Source organism: Lissotriton helveticus, chromosome 5_1, assembly GCF_964261635.1.
Source record: "Lissotriton helveticus chromosome 5_1, aLisHel1.1, whole genome shotgun sequence".
Lineage (NCBI taxonomy): Eukaryota > Metazoa > Chordata > Amphibia > Caudata > Salamandridae > Lissotriton > Lissotriton helveticus.
This window is the reverse complement of record NC_136065.1, coordinates 170,189,447-170,205,228: the sequence shown is the minus strand read 5'-3', so window position 1 is coordinate 170,205,228 and position 15,782 is coordinate 170,189,447. Positions and strand designations below refer to the sequence as shown.

At 49.8% G+C, this 15,782-nt stretch overlaps 1 protein-coding gene across 2 annotated transcripts in view; it reads left to right on the top strand.

Annotated features, from left to right (window-relative positions):
• The window catches only part of RABGAP1 (RAB GTPase activating protein 1), an 855,191-nt gene that overhangs the window by 44,855 nt on the left and 794,554 nt on the right, over positions 1–15,782 (top strand). Inside the window, exon 2 of one of the 2 annotated variants that reach the window (XM_078641966.1) lies at positions 9,368–9,478. The exons of the other annotated variant lie outside the window; for it this stretch is intronic. The gene's annotated coding sequence lies outside the window, so the exon portion shown is untranslated. The remainder of the gene's footprint in view (positions 1–9,367; positions 9,479–15,782) is intronic. 2 annotated transcript variants of the gene reach the window in all.

Below are 15,782 nucleotides of genomic sequence, written 5' to 3'. Positions count from 1 at the left end.
AGAGAGGAAAGAGTTGATGACCACCCTGAACCGACATCACCGGGTCTTCTCCGATCAGCCCGGAAGAACCTCTCGGGCCGAACACCAAATAAGAACTCCACCAGGAAGGGTAGTGAAAATCAGGCCATATCGGGTGCCAGAAGCAAGAAGGAAGGGCATTCAACAAGAGATAGAAGACATGCTGAAACTCGGGGTCATCCGTCCCTCCAGTAGTCAATGGTCCAGCCCGATCGTGATGATACCCAAACCGGATGGAAGTCGCCGGTTTTGTATGGACTTCCGTGCCCTTAACGACATTTCCTCCTTTGACGCCTATCCGATACCCCGGATAGACGAATTGATTGAAAAGCTAGGAGAGGCAAAATACATCAGTACGATAGACTTGACCAAAGGATATTGGCAGGTGCCCCTGCGGGAAGAAGACAAGCATAAAACGGCGTTTTCCACCGACTCAGGTCACTACGAATTCAATGTCCTACCCTTCGGGTTGCATGGAGCACCGGCCACCTTCCAAAGACTGATGAACAACGTCTTAAAAGACCTCAAGCATTTTACATCCGCATATCTAGACGACATCGTCGTGTTTAGTCCCGATTGGCAAACTCACCTGGCCCACCTGGACCAGGTGTTGGACACCCTTACCAAAGCCGGCCTAAAGATCAACGCTAAGAAAACCAGAATGGCCTTCCAGAAAGTGAAGTATCTGGGATACGTGCTAGGACACGGAATAATAGAGCCGCAGATCGAGAAGGTCCGAGCGATAGTAGAAACGCCTTTTCCTAGCTCCAAAAAGGAGATGCGTGCCTTCCTGGGGCTGATCGGGTATTATAGGCGGTTCATCCCCAGGTTCGCCCAGCTAGCCGCCCCCCTCACGCATACCCTCCGGACCACCTTTAAAGCAGCGGGGCTGGCAAACCCCACTGTGGATATGTTGGAAGCTTTTGCCGCCCTGAAGAGAACCATCACCACGACTCCCTTCTTGTCCTCCCCCGATTTCAACAGACCCTTTTCCCTGCACACAGATGCCTCTGACTACGGCGTCGGGGCAGTGTTGTCCCAAACAGGGGAGGATGGGGCGGAACACCCGATCTTATATGTGAGCCGCAAACTGTTCCCCCGGGAGTTGAAATACTCCACGGTGGAGAAGGAGTGCTTGGCCATTCGTTGGGCGGTCGACAAGCTGGCCTACTACCTGGAGGGGAGATCTTTCACCCTGTATACGGACCACGCGCCCCTCCTGTGGATGGCCCGCAACAGGTCTAACAATCCAAGGGTGTTGCGGTGGTTTTTGGCCCTTCAGCCATATTCCTTCACGGTGTGTCACAAACGGGGGGTTGATAACACGGGGGCTGACTACTTGTCCCGTAATCCCCTTCCCGAACGGAAGCGTCCAGGGGGGGAGGTGTGTAACCGGGTAGAGGGGCCACCCCCCCCTACACCCCGGAGTGCGCCTAAACTCTGTGGCCCCCCCTCTTCTCTCCACAGGTGGCCGACTCCACGAATTGGACCCCGGGGGCTGTCCAGTATAGCTGTGATGAGGAGGACCTGGAGCGCGGCCCCTTTAACTGGCCCAGCGCAGGTGATGAGGAGATGGGGCTGAGCTTCCCTTTAAATGACGCCAGCAATCAGGACCAGGTGTGTCTATACACCGGAGGAGCGGTCAGAGAGGAGCAGAGCGGAGGAGCGGCGTGGAGCAGTGGATTCGAGTGGAGAGCGGAGAGTGGAGAAGACGAGACGGAGAGAAGAGGAGAAGACAGGAATCGCGGTTTGCCTTGGAGAGCGGGAACAGAGGGGTTCGAAGGATCCGCTGGGACAGCTAACCCAGCCCGGACCAAGACTTCTAAGTAGGACGCCGCCGAGAGAGAGAACGACGGAGGAACGGCCAGGGGAGCACCGGACCGCAGAGAGGAGGAAGACCCAAGCAACCGACAGCAAGACGGGCTGCTGAGACCGGCGACACCAACGAACCCAGGAGGGCACCGGACCCGCGATCCGCCCAGCCACTCCCCCGGAGGGGCGTGGCTAACAGAGGTACGGGGTTGGGTCACAGGGTGGTTGAGGTTGGGGAAAGGAAGACCGGCTGTCCCCTAGCGTAACGAGGCCCCCTGCACTACCCTCACAGAACGCATCAGGATTACAGCACAGTGTTTACCCTCACCCCTTTCCCATTTTACTGGGTGTAGTCACAAACAGACTGCTCATACCTCCTCTGTTTTCTGTTTCCCCCTCGGTGGAGCCTGGGACGCGACGGAGCCCGAAGTGCATGGGAGGCGGAGCCCGACACGACGCCGGGAGCCGGAAGGAAACATCAAACCCCGCCGAGAAAGAAGCCGGTCCCCTCGTCCTTTCCTTGTACGCCCCACTTGTACGGACAGACTGTTTCAATCAATAAAACCCAGTCTAAACCCTACCAAGACTCGCCTCTTGCCTATCCCCACCCACACCGCCACACTCCTCTTCTGATCCTTTTGTGTGGCTAAGCCCAAATAGGGTCTCTGACTGCTCCTGCTCCCCCTGAGTGTGCTTCCAAGGGGTCTCTTACTCCATCTAGGGCCTGGGCTGGCCCCCCAGACCTCCAACGACCAGGCCTCAAAGCTCCTACGTGCTCACTGCTCCCGCCGAGCTGCCTGTGTTTTCACTCCTCCAGCCTACCTTACTGCAGTCAAGTACTGGCTGGGGCGCCTGGTCAAAATTCCTCAGGGCCGACCAGTACCGCCTCAGCCCCCAGAGCCGTCTCCTCCTGCAGCTGCTTAGGCCTCTCGCCGCCCTCAAGGTCTCGCGACGCGCTGGGCCCTGCTGCTATCACCACGAATGCCTCCGTACTGCAGTGCTTTGAGCCCCATTAATTATTATTAAAGGGGTTTGTAAAGCGCCTGGTGACGCCTTCCCGGCGTGTCCCCGCGCTGTGGAGAGAGAAAATGCACCATCCGATTGTCTGTCCGATGTCTAGGGGCCATTAACCGATGCGGGGTCACTCCTCCCTGCACTGCCACCACCACCACCTCTTTCAGTGCTCCGTGCGGCCAGCTAGGCCCGCCAGGCTTCTGTGTGGCTCTCTCGGCCAGACTCCTGACCGCCCCTTGTCACCACTGGGCACTGCACGGGGCTTCCGGCAAATTTTTCACCTTAGATAGCGTAGTGGTGGGGTGCTGGGCTGCTCCTTGAGGACTGGAGGCTCTCCCAAGCCCGTCCGCCAGTCACCACTCTCCACTACTACTCAGCTGGCTGACTGCCGCCATTTCCTCTTACCGTGCGTTTGTCGTGTCCCGCACTTAGGTGCCAGCTCTCTGGCCTCCAGCCCAGTTGCACTGAAATAGAGAGCGCTGTCAGGCCGGAGATGTGTCCTTTCTCTCTTCCGAGCTTTTGGGGGCTGCCTTACACCGTGATGAGCGACTTTGGGCACCCGGGAGCGGGGAGACGATGCGGAGCACGTCTTACCCGCTCGCCATCTTGGCCATGCCCTCAACCACTTTATTTTAAGACCTATATCCTGTGAAACCACCTCCTCCATAGCTCCACAATAGTCCTCCAGCTCTGTAGAGTACTTCAACCTTCTCTAATACTATAGTGGTGTATTATTGAGTTAAAACACATATTTCGTCTTAATGGTGTATTAATAGAAAGATTAGTTATACCTCTTAGAAATGTATTCTCTGCAAACCCCAGTCTGACAAGGTTCGAGAAGCCCCATACTTCGGCTCGGTAGAGTGCACTACCCTCCGTCGTCACTCTATACACCTGAAGTGCAGGTGGGATTGTCCCGGTTCGAGATGCTCTTTACTGTCTTACTATGGCCACAGTGTTGAATTAAATTTACACTGCGCTTATCAACTTGTGGCACTCACGACATGGATTTGGTCAGTCTTATCCCTAAATAATCAACATTATTGATCCCCTAAAAAAATTATGGGTATCTATAGTCATAAATTTGGTCTTAGAGTGATTTTTTTTTTTAATAAATGATGGCCAATCCATTCCTGTGTAATACACTGCCGCACTCTTGCATGTGAAGGGCTCTCGGAGTGTCCTGTTATCTCCCCGTGAGGTTATCACTGAGGCACTAACACCACCCTGTCTTGCCAAGCACTTGTCTGCCCAGAGACCGCACCCTTATCTTGACCCACAGGAGGGCAGTCCGTGTAGCAGGGGCACTGCCATTGCCGGGCTTGTATGTGGAGAAGGCGCTCGAGCCCCCCCACCATCTCTGTAGGTGCCTGCCACTAGGGATCTTTAGCTTCGTCTTCCCCGCGCTTATCTGGGCGGCGTAATCTGTATATTTGAGTGATCTGGCCTTGGCATGGTTGTCGGATTGTGTTATCCTGAGCACTCGATAAGATAAGTGCTCCCTTTCGAGACGATTGCGTCTTATGCTCTGTCTTGAAGTGTAGAATCCTTGAGCTATTGCGGAGTCAAGCGGGCATTTCAGAGTCCAACTAGCCCATCTCTGGGACATAGGTAGGGGTGTGTGAAACAGATTTCGTTTGCAAAATCTACACAAATGTATGCAAATATGTTTTGCTAGAGCCAGTCTTGAGTGCAAAAATTGCTGCAAATATGCCTAATGCGAAATATTAATGAATTTTGCAAAGCGTAAACAAAATTTTGCATGGGCCTAGTCACTTTTTGTCGCTGAGCTGTGGCCTGTTTCTGATGTTGTCCGGCATATCATCTGGGCCCTGGCACTCTTTAACCCCACCCCATTCCAATCAGAATATTCAGCAAACCGGCCAACGGTACAGTCTGATCAGGGTGACTCAACCAGTCCCAATCTTTTGTGGAAACTTCGAGCCCTAGGGAGGTGCAAGGCCCCATTCACCCCGTTTTGCTTGGAAGCAGGGCAAACTAGCATTAACAAGCATTTGCAATGCAATAGGTCTCACATTAGGACAGTTTGAGCTATTGGTATTGTAAATGACAAATTTTTTATTTATGTGTTGGTTTTGAAAATAGCGAAATTAATAGCTTTGTCATTTACAATGCCAATAGTTATAACTTTCGCAAATGTGACACCTATGGCATTTGTAATGCAATATGTGTTGTATTTAGGTGACTTACATGTATTGATATTAAATAACAATGGCTTTTAATTTTTTTAATAATTGATACTTAAATAAGTTATTGTAATTTATGACAATAGCTTAAAGTTTTGTAAATAACGTTTGTGAATATTATGTTCAGTGTATTTTATTGTGACAAATCCAAGAACAGAAGTGAAATATTAACATCTTTTTGTGACATTTGTAATAAAGCTTGAAACATTGATAGAACATATTTGAACCAGTTGTTGTTGAATGGTTGCATAGATTGATGCTGTGGTGGCGCTGAGAGATGTTGTGGTGGCGACGCGTAATGCTGTGGCGTTCAGTGATGCTGTGGTAGCGCATAGTGATGTTGTGGTGCCCCTGAGTGATGCTGTGATGGTGCTGAGTGATGCTGTGGTGGTGCTGAGTGATGCTGTGGTGATTTGATAGCTAGAGTGAGGGCGATAGCTAGAGTAAGGGCGATAGCTAGAGTAAGGGCGATAGCTAGAGTGAGGGCGATAGCTAGAGTGAGGGCGATAGAGTAATTATGTGGCGTGTAATTATGTGGCACTGAGTGGTATTTGGAGTGTAAGTTTCATTGAGCGCAGTGTAATTATGTGGCATGTTATTATGGGGCACTGAGTGGTATTTGGAGTGTATATTACAATGAGTGCAGTGTAATTATGTGGCGTGTAATTGTGTGGCATGCAGTATTATGAGAGTATGTTGCATTGAGTGCAGTGTAATTATGTGGCGTCTAATAATGTGGCACTGAGTGGTATTTGGAGTGTATGTTGCATTGAGTGCAGTGTAATTATGTGGCGTGTAATTATGTGGCACTGAGTGGTATTTGGAGTGTATATTACAATGAGTGCAGTGTAATTATGTGGCGTGTAATGTGGCACTGTGTGGTATTTGGAGTGCATGTTGCATTGAGAGCAGTGTAATTATGTGGCGTGTAATTGTGTGGCATGCAGTGGTATGTGAGTGTGGGGTCGACTGCAAGTAAATAAAATTCTCCACCCCTGCCACTGGGAGGAGCCGCTTGGGACAGGACAAGGAGGGGGGCACTGACCAGGGCAAGGAGACAGGCTAGAGAGGGAAGTAGAGGGAGAGACGGCAGTCAAAAGAATAACAACTGGTAGGGGAGCAAAGGACAGCACGGACACCATAATGGATTAAATAAACTTTTTAACAACTCTGGACCTCATTCCGCTTAGAGACTTTTGTTTTTTAACATAGTGTGCATATGTACAACAAGAGAGGCTGAAATAAGTAACGCAAAATTGTTACAGTAAGTACTTGACCACGAACGAAGCCATAATGCATGCGCTAACCAAAAAAATGAAGAAAACCATGAGAGAAAGGGGGATATGGAGACAGGACGAAAGACGACGATGACCGAAAAGAGGAGAAGTAGGAGGCAGAGGCCGAGAAAAACAAGTCGGCGAAAAAAAACAAGCATACACTGCATTCCAAACGGAAACGCATGCAATAGTTTGGGGGCCCTTCCTCACCCCTCGGTGTGAGGATAGTCTCTCTGCTCTGACTACAACATCCAGAATGCATCTGGGGGTAAGTCTAAAGTGGAAGATGCTAGGACGACCAGCACGGAGGGTGTGGAGAAAGAGGGGTGGGGGTATATGAAAAAGATAGACTTAGAGGGGAGAGGCTGGAGGGCAGTGGGAGAGGGATGGAGAGGACAGGACAAGAGGGCATTCGGCAGGAAGGGCTGGGAGGAGGGGAGGGGGAGGGGAAGGGGGAGGAGGGGAAGGGGAAGGGGGAGGAGGGGGGGGGAAGGGGAAGGGGGAGGAGGGAAGGGGAGTGGAGGCTAGTTTAACTTTAAGAGGGAGAGAAAGAGAAAGTTGTCAGAGAATGGGAAAGAAGGAAACGGGAGAATGAAGAGAGATGCCAAAGCAGATTGGGGGTAGGGTTAAGACGGATGGGTAGAGTGGTTAAAAAAGAGTGGGGCAGAAAATAAAAGAGGGCGCCAAGAGTGGGCAGGGGGTGCACGAGTGTGAGGCAGAGGCAAGAGGTTTGAGGGCAGGCGAAGGCGGGAGGGGAAGAGGGATCTAGAAGGAGGGGTTCCGAGTAACACGAGAAGGGGGTCCGGGGAAGAGCCGCCGGCTGTTGGGGGAGTAGGGGGCGTCTGAGGGCAGGACTGGGGAGGGAGCGAGCAGCTGCTCTGGAAAAAGTGAAGTAGGGGACCCTGGGGCAGAGAAGCAGAAAGTGTCTGAACGGGGCAGCAAGACGGGGCTGAGAGGGAGTGAGGTGTCTGAGGGCAGGACTGCAGGGAGGGAGGAGCCGCTTGAGACAGGCGGAAGGGGCCATGGGACAAGAAGGAGGGGGGCACTGACCAGAGCAAGGAGACAGGCTAGAGAGGGAAGGAGAGGGAGAGACGGCAGTCAAAAGAATAACAACTGGTAGGGGAGCAAAGGACAGCACGGACACCATAATGGATTAAATAAACATTTTAACAACTCTGTACCTCATTCCGCTTAGAGACTTTTGTTTTTTAACATAGTGTGCATATGTACAACAAGAGAGGCTGAAATGAGTAACAAACGAAGCCATAATGCATGCGCTAACAAAAGAAATGAAGAAAACAATGAGAGAAAGGGGGATATGGAGATAGGACGAAAGACGACAATGAAAGAAAAGAGGAGAAATAGGAGGCAGAGGGCGAGAAAAACGAGAGAGACAGCAAAAAAACCAAGAATTTCTTAAGACTACCGCTACTACGGCACGAGTCCGGTCGAGGAGGGAAAACGGCCATGAGGGGGTGCAGCAGTCACTTACTTGGTGGTCATTAGAAAGGTGGTCCCTGGATGAATCCGTTTCATTATGTGATAGAGATAATATCGCCATCTTAAGTACAGCGTGTAACCGAGGTGACCCGGAAGTGTACTTACAACGTGACCGGAAGCGAAGTTGCGAGTCAAAAAGGAAAATGTTTATGTCCAGCACAGCGTTATTACCTATATACAATGTATGCCAAATACCGAGGAATTAAAATGAGGACAGTGTGTGCAGATAACCATCTTTATTGCAAGTGTGTATTCACGAGGTGGTGGCGCTGATTGAAGGAAACAAGACAGGCTACCCAAGTCAACAAGCTCTTGGCATTGCTGTGGGGAGGGGGGGAGGAGAAATGCGAGACACGGCCTGGCGGCCGTGAAAAGTGTGAAGCAGGGGCGGGGGAGCGGATGACTTTGAAGTGAAGCTGTCAGAGGCAGGCGGCTCGGGGAGCAAATGGTAAGCGCGTTCACGAGCACATGCACTCGTTGTAATCCGCCTGGTGGTTTCAGAGCTTGTTCTGCCCTCAATACTCTTGTCCTATTTTTGCTATACAATACCATTCGCAAAGCAAAAGGCTTTAACTTCATAAAAGGCGAGACCTATTGCATTTTCAATGCTTGTTGTAAATAGGAACAATTTGAGCTGCCTTCTAACTGGTCGGAATAGTAACATCCCCCCTCCCCCCTTTCAGAATATAATTTGCTAACTTAGTGAGATAAAGGGCCCGTGGTTCAGCATTGGCCAGGAATAGTTCATCCCGGACCCCATCAGGCCAAGCAGCCTTACCAAGGGCAATAGCTTTTATTGCGTCCAGGGTATCTTTTAGCTCCAACACCAGAGGAACTTCAGGGGAATGAGTAACATCATTTTGTTGCAAAACATTGACGACTGAAGATCTGAGAAATGGGCATGCCAGACCTCTTGCTGGATTGTCTGATATTGGCCTAGATGGACCACTGTTACCACTTGCTACCAATTTCCAAAAGCTTCTCATATCTTTGGTCACAGCTGTCTCACAGCTGTCTTCCCATAACTTTGCCTCCCATTCCTTATGAGCTTTATCGAACGTCAAATTATACTCCATTTCCTTTTGGTTCTTATTGAGATAACATCTCCCTGGGTGAGCTCAACAAACTTTTACAAAAACCGAGACCAAACAAAAGAATTAATGAATAAATGAACGAAATGGGTGGTATCCAAAGCCAGACCTGTTGATTTTTACCAAAGCTTGTATAGCATATTTCCGTTTTTGCAGAATGCTGGCACATGAAAAATATATATTTGCTTTGGGCAGTATAGCAGGACATGGTGATTAATGCAGCTCAAAATTAATACCATACAAATTGTTATTTCTTATAGTTCCAGTATCCAAAGCATTGATGTCACTGTTTGCATTGTAAAGAGTTGTGGTAAGAATGAAAAGATCTTGATATGAGAATGTTTGCAGCAAAATTAAGATAATGATGTTGATTCGTGCATTAGTTGATGTTCTCATTTCTGACACAGGTTAACCAAAGAATTTATCATTGCCTTTCTTTTGATTGTAGAGTTTACTACACATAGGGAGCTTTGCTGTATTGTTGTGCGGTGCTATCCTCAGAAAAAAATTGTGTGTGCGGCCAGGACAAGCAGCCTCAACCTGTTCTAAAAACTCAATGGTAGGTGTCGAAATTCAAATAAAACTAGCAAGGCTTTTCGAAGGATGAGATCTGAAGCTCTGTACTAGTATGCACTTCTGCAGTGCAAACTCGTTACTGAAAATTGTTTATTAATTTAGATTGAATAAACATTTTCAACTGTGAAGATGGGCCTTCTTTGAATTGTGTAATATATCCCGGGCCTCTGTGTGGGAGCTAAACAGATTCAGCAGTGCCACGGACTGTGCCTTGTTTGCTATTAATTTAAAAAATATATATATATATTTCTTTATTGGGTCTATATCTCCAAATCATTAAAACAAGCAAGGTACAAACATACAGCTTAACCACCTCTGCTGAGGTGGTTCGGAAATCAGCAACAATGCAAGACAAGTCGTATAGCGATGATTATGATTGTGGAGATTCCAACCATATTCGCAGCTTCATTTTCGCTTACACATAACTCAACTGTAAAAAAAAAAACTCACCCCCAATGCCCCTCCACCCCCTCCCTTGCTGCCGGGTCCATAGAATTGATGTCTAAGTTACCTAATCCCTATGTTGGGTCATCGTCTGTCTCTCATTGTTTGCTATTAATGAAGTAATAACTATCTCAGGAATTATTTCATTGCGCTGCACATCAATATTTCTTCATGCGTAGGTAGTTCATATGGCATTAATAGATTGTCCAGAAAATATAATGGGTATTTGTTCAATTGTAGAGAGTGATAGGCTAAACCGTGGTAACCTTAAATCTATGTCTCCCTCAAACTCATTTCACATCTTATTTGATTTAAAAAAAAGCTATGTGACACAGATGTAAGCACCTTAGCGTTGAGTTTTAAGATTTCATATTCACTTGATTTCACTCTGTGCAGCCTTGTGGAGTGACTTTGATAATTCCACACGAAGACAGAAAAGGCTGCTGCATTAGAAACTAACCTCTGACCAATATGTAAAGTCTTTATTGCTACTTAATGTATTCCCTTTTGAATACTACTAATCGTCCAGCCTGTCTTGGGTGGATATATCGGCACTTTACAATTAGAAACGTGGGTTGATGCCTTGATCGTGCTTCACTGGTTTCTACCTCTGAAATGATTTGTGTGACATTTCATTAGTCAAAAATATTTGTTAAGAAAGCACAGAAGTAAGTTTGTGGGAAATGGAACTAGTCACCCCCTTTTATTTTTTTTCTTTTCTACTTTTTCCTCTATATCCGATTTCTTCAATCCAACTAATAACCATGCAATGCAAATCAAAGGAGTATTGCAAAACAATAGTTTTGTAGCTTACCTCATGCACATACTGAGGTGTTGATGTTTGGATTAAAATGTGAATCGAATCGTGTATTGCATATACCCAGTCGTCCTTTTACTTTTTAAACAACTTAATTTTTTTATTTCAAGATTTAGGATACTTATTTCAAACAATATATATGTTTGGTATGGGGTAACATCAAGTAATTAACCAGTACAAGTGATAAAATGTTTGCAACAGCTTGTATCTGTCTAAATGCCACTCATTCTTTCAACCAGTTATTATTGCTGTAGAGCATGAAATGCAAACTGGATATTTAGGTTAACAAGCATGACTGTTACATCATGTATGCAATATATCAGATAAACCAGTCACACTCTTCCCTGCATCTCTACCTCAAAGAATCGAGAACTTGAGACCACAACTTGTTAAAAAATGCGAGGTTTGTTCCACCAAGCTCGTCATCCACATAATGTCAGGAAAGTGGCCCACGCCCTTTTGAAATTTTAGTCAGTCTTTATCTAGGCTGTAAACATTCTGAGGGTGAGGACACGGATTGGGAACAGGACCCTCGACCGAGCTCTGCTCTTTCCCTCTCCAAGGGCTACCGCTGACTGCCTCACCACTCGCCGCACCCGCTTCGCGGGTGCCGCTTCGTGCAGTCAGCGAGGGGCTGCCCGGTTTTCCTGTGTTCCCCTGAGCTGCAGATTTCCAAGGCGTAGCGAGGAGGCGGAGCAAGCGGTACAGCGGCAGCATCAACAACTACACTGACCAGAAGGCTCAGTGCAACGCCTACAAGTGCCGCCCTGCCCCCTGGTCACCACGCCCCCCCGCCCGGCCAAAAGCGGGTGTTGCAGGATAGCCCGTGGGACAGCATACCTGAGGGTGAGGACACGGATTGGGAACAGGACCCTCGACCGAGCTCTGCTCTTTCCCTCTCCAAGGGCTACCGCTGACTGCCTCACCACTCGCCGCACCCGCTTCGCGGGTGCCGCTTCGTGCAGTCAGCGAGGGGCTGCCCGGTTTTCCTGTGTTCCCCTGAGCTGCAGATTTCCAAGGCGTAGCGAGGAGGCGGAGCAAGCGGTACAGCGGCAGCATCAACAACTACACTGACCAGAAGGCTCAGTGCAACGCCTGCAAGTGCTGCCCCGCCCCCTGGTCACCACACCCCCCGCCCGGCCAAAAGCAGGTGTTGCAGGATAGCCCGTGGGACAGCATACCTGAAGGTGAGGACACAGATTGGGAACAGGACCCTCGACCGAGCTCTGCTCTTTCCCTCTCCAAGGGCTACCGCTGACTGCCTCACCACTCGCCGCACCCGCGTTCGTGCAGTCAGCGAGGGGCTGCCCGGTTTTCCTGTGTTCCCCTGAGCTGCAGATTTCCAAGGCGTAGCGAGGAGGCGGAGCAAGCGGTACAGCGGCAGCATCAACAACTACACTGACCAGAAGGCTCAGTGCAACGCCTGCAAGTGCCGCCCCGCCCCCTGGTCACCACGCCCCCCGCCCGGCCAAAAGCGGGTGTTGCAGGATAGCCCGTGGGACAGCATACCTGAGGGTGAGGACACGGATTGGGAACAGGACCCTCGACCGAGCTGTGCTCTTTCCCTCTCGAAGGGCTACCGCTGACTGCCTCACCACTCGCCGCACCCGCTTCGCGGGTGCCGCTTCGTGCAGTCAGCGAGGGGCTGCCCGGTTTTCCTGTGTTCCCCTGAGCTGCAGATTTCCAAGGCGTAGCGAGGAGGCGGAGCAAGCGGTACAGCGGCAGCATCAACAACTACACTGACCAGAAGGCTCAGTGCAACGCCTGCAAGTGCCGCCCCGCCCCCTGGTCACCACGCCCCCCGCCCGCAACGCCCATTTATCAAGGATCGGCACTCTCGTAGCGGGACGCGAGCGGGACGCCGAGCGAAGCCCGGCCAAAGGGCGGGCTGTCCAAGGCAGTCAGGGGCTGACAGAGGCTGGGCTGGGCCAGGTCCCCAACATCTCCTATACCGGCCCTGAAAGGTACTGTGACACTGTTATAGGGTAAAACACCTACCATGTCCACTCTCTGGGAAATTGCTCAGAGCTACAGGAGAAGGGGTTGGGGGGAACCCAATGATAGGCACTATGGATAGGTTCATAACTAGAGTAGCGGCAGTCATAGAGAAGGAGATAGCGATGACGGAACGTCGCCTCTCCGGGGATCTCTTACCATCTAGACGATCCTCTCTTGGTCCTTTGGCTAAAGTCTTGTCACCCCCTACAGTTAGGGTTCCATCTCCACCTATTGTAGAAGTGCCTGAGCATCCCCGACTATCTGAAATAGGCGGAAGCATTGAGAGGCTAGAGAACCTATTAGTACAGCTAACACCAGGTGTTGCTAGTGATGATATTGGGGGAGGGTGTGTTTTATCTCTACTTCCCCCTGATACTAGCCAAAACTCCCCGTTGCCTGACCCTGTTCCTCTTGTGGGCACCTCATTGCCTTGCGTCTTTCAGGGTGCTTTTAGACGTTCCAAGAGGAAAAGAGTTGTGAGTACACGAAAAGGCAGTCACCCTATATTGTATGAGCGTTTTAGGAAACAAGGGGTAAGGGCCACGGGGGAAAAAACAGGTAATGGCCAGATTACAGAGCACTTGGATGGGTCGGGAGAGCCCCTGATCCAGGCAAAGGGTCTTGATTTTAATAACAAGCATTTCCCAATTCAAGTCCCAGTTTGCCTGGACCAATTCACTAACGCGGTCAATCGCTCCCTGATACCACTCATAGACCAAGTTAAGAGGGTGGAGGCCAGAGTAAATAGTCTCGAGCAGTCGATTCTTGACAACTTTTACTCACTCAAAACTCTGATCAAACAACAGATTAGAAATAGTCAGGACCCCATATGTGGTAAGTTGGGAAATGGAGCAGCTGTTGCAGGTGCCCCGCTACAGGATTCAGCCAAGCCAAAGTCGGTGTCTCTAATAACATCAAGTGTAGCACCAACTTTAACTAATATTGCCCTGCCTACGTCCAACCCAGGTCCTGCCCCGCAATTTAATCCACAGCAAGGGAACTCTACTAACGCCCCTAAAGCTCATAAGATAGCAACGAAACCAAAGGCCGCACTGGGTGTGCAAAATCCTAATTCCAAACTTAAGCAATTACCCCCAAATAGTGCTAAGACCAAGGGAGATGGGGCAGCTTTGTTAGCTAATTCTGCCGAAACCCACTCGGCAGCACATGCTCCAGCTGCACCCTCCCTGAAGAAATATCCCCGCACCCCATGTACTGACCTTCCTCCGGATTGCCACCCCTATGTAGTTGTACTGGTTAAAGTCCCATCCCTGAAAGACAATCAACCAGAGACCCACCAGGCCTTAAAAAATAAATGCCTCCACTGGCTAAAAATAAATAGACCACTCCCTGCGGGCATCGATGGACTAATCCTCGGCGTCCGCAGGGTGAGCTGGGTTGGCAAAAGCAAGAAGCAGCTGGAAGGGGACTGTGTTATTATTAACTTCCAGGATAATAGAGTGGCCAGATTGATATGTAGTCAAGATCACACGGTGGGGGGCACTGGAATTAGTGCAGCGGATCTGACCTACTTTTATCCGCGGCATTTAAATCCTACAATTCTAAGGCCTGGGTTAGGGGAAACAAGCAGGGGTGCCATTGGTGGAATGTATAGTATCCCTGAGCCCTTTTTATATCCACAGACTAGGTGGCTCAGTCAAAACGGTGGCCCTATGAACCACTGACTTGAGGTAACTGGAGATCTAGATAGGGGGGAAATGGGTGAGTCCCCACACGATATAGTACTGTCATCTATCTCCTCCTCCCTTAATGAAACCCAAACCGTACCGCTGGTAACTTTGGACCCTTTGGGGGACTCAGTTTCTAGTGATCATTGGGGTGCATTGCTAGGTAGAGATGGGGCGACTTCATGCCAAGAAATAGTTTCCCGTTGCGCTCCTGCTGTGACGGACCAAGTTTTTAAGGTCTTCAGCTGGAACGTCGCAGGAATAACTAGAAAACTGGCACTGCCGGACTGGAATGCATTAGTGGAAGAATATTCCATATGCATCTTCCAGGAGACGTGGAGTAGAGAGCCAGTACACAGGGTGGGGTACTCTGCTTATGCCATCCCTGCTGTCTGCCCAGAATCGGGCAGAGGTCGACCCTCGGGGGGACTTCTTATCTGGGTAGCCTCATCCCTAAACTGTAGTGTAGTGGAAATTAAGACCAATAGCCCAGACCTACTCAATATTATATTGAAGGATGTCAGGGGCCGTGTTGTTTTGAACATATTTAATGTTTATGCCCGTGGCACTAAGGGAGGGAGGCAGTCTCCCACAATTGCTTTGCTGGAGGACTTATTAGGGGCAACGCCACACAAAGCCTGCAGCTTGGTTGCAGGTGATGTAAATTGCACGTTCAATCAATCAATCACGGCATTTATAAAGCGCACTACTCACCCAAAGGGTCTCAAGGCGCTAGGGAGGGGGGGTCCGCTACTGCTCGAACAGCCAGGTCTTGAGTTGCTTCCTGAAGGCGAGGTGGTCCTGGGTCCGGCGGAGGTGGGTCGGGAGGGAGTTCCATGTCTTGGCGGCGAGGTAGGAGAAGGACCGTCCTCCTGTGGTGGCTCTTCGGATGCGGGGGACGGCGGCGAGGGCCCAGGATGAGGAGGATGGCAGGAGGGGGATACCTGTCTTGGAGCTGCCCCCGATCAAAAAATGGACGGAAGTGGCACTGCAGCTTAATGCCCTTAGTACAGAGTACTCAGAAAAGGGGGTGGTGATGAACAGAGTGCCTGAATTAAGCAGACCACTCTTACCCAGTCCAAAGATCAGGGCTTGATCCATCACCGTTTTTTAGCTCACTGCACCATCCCAGCTCAGAACTTGGCTATATGCAAATTAGTCTGTTCCTGTCCCAGTGCATGATGGGAACAGGGCAAACCAAACTACCAAGCCAATTCTTGTACTGGGAAGGAAACAAGCTTCCGGGGACCGGTTTCTGCCATTTCAGGCGTCGTCGGCCCGGCTTGCTTGAATCCTGATGGTGCAATGAGCAAGGGACTCACATCTGAGTATACCCTTCC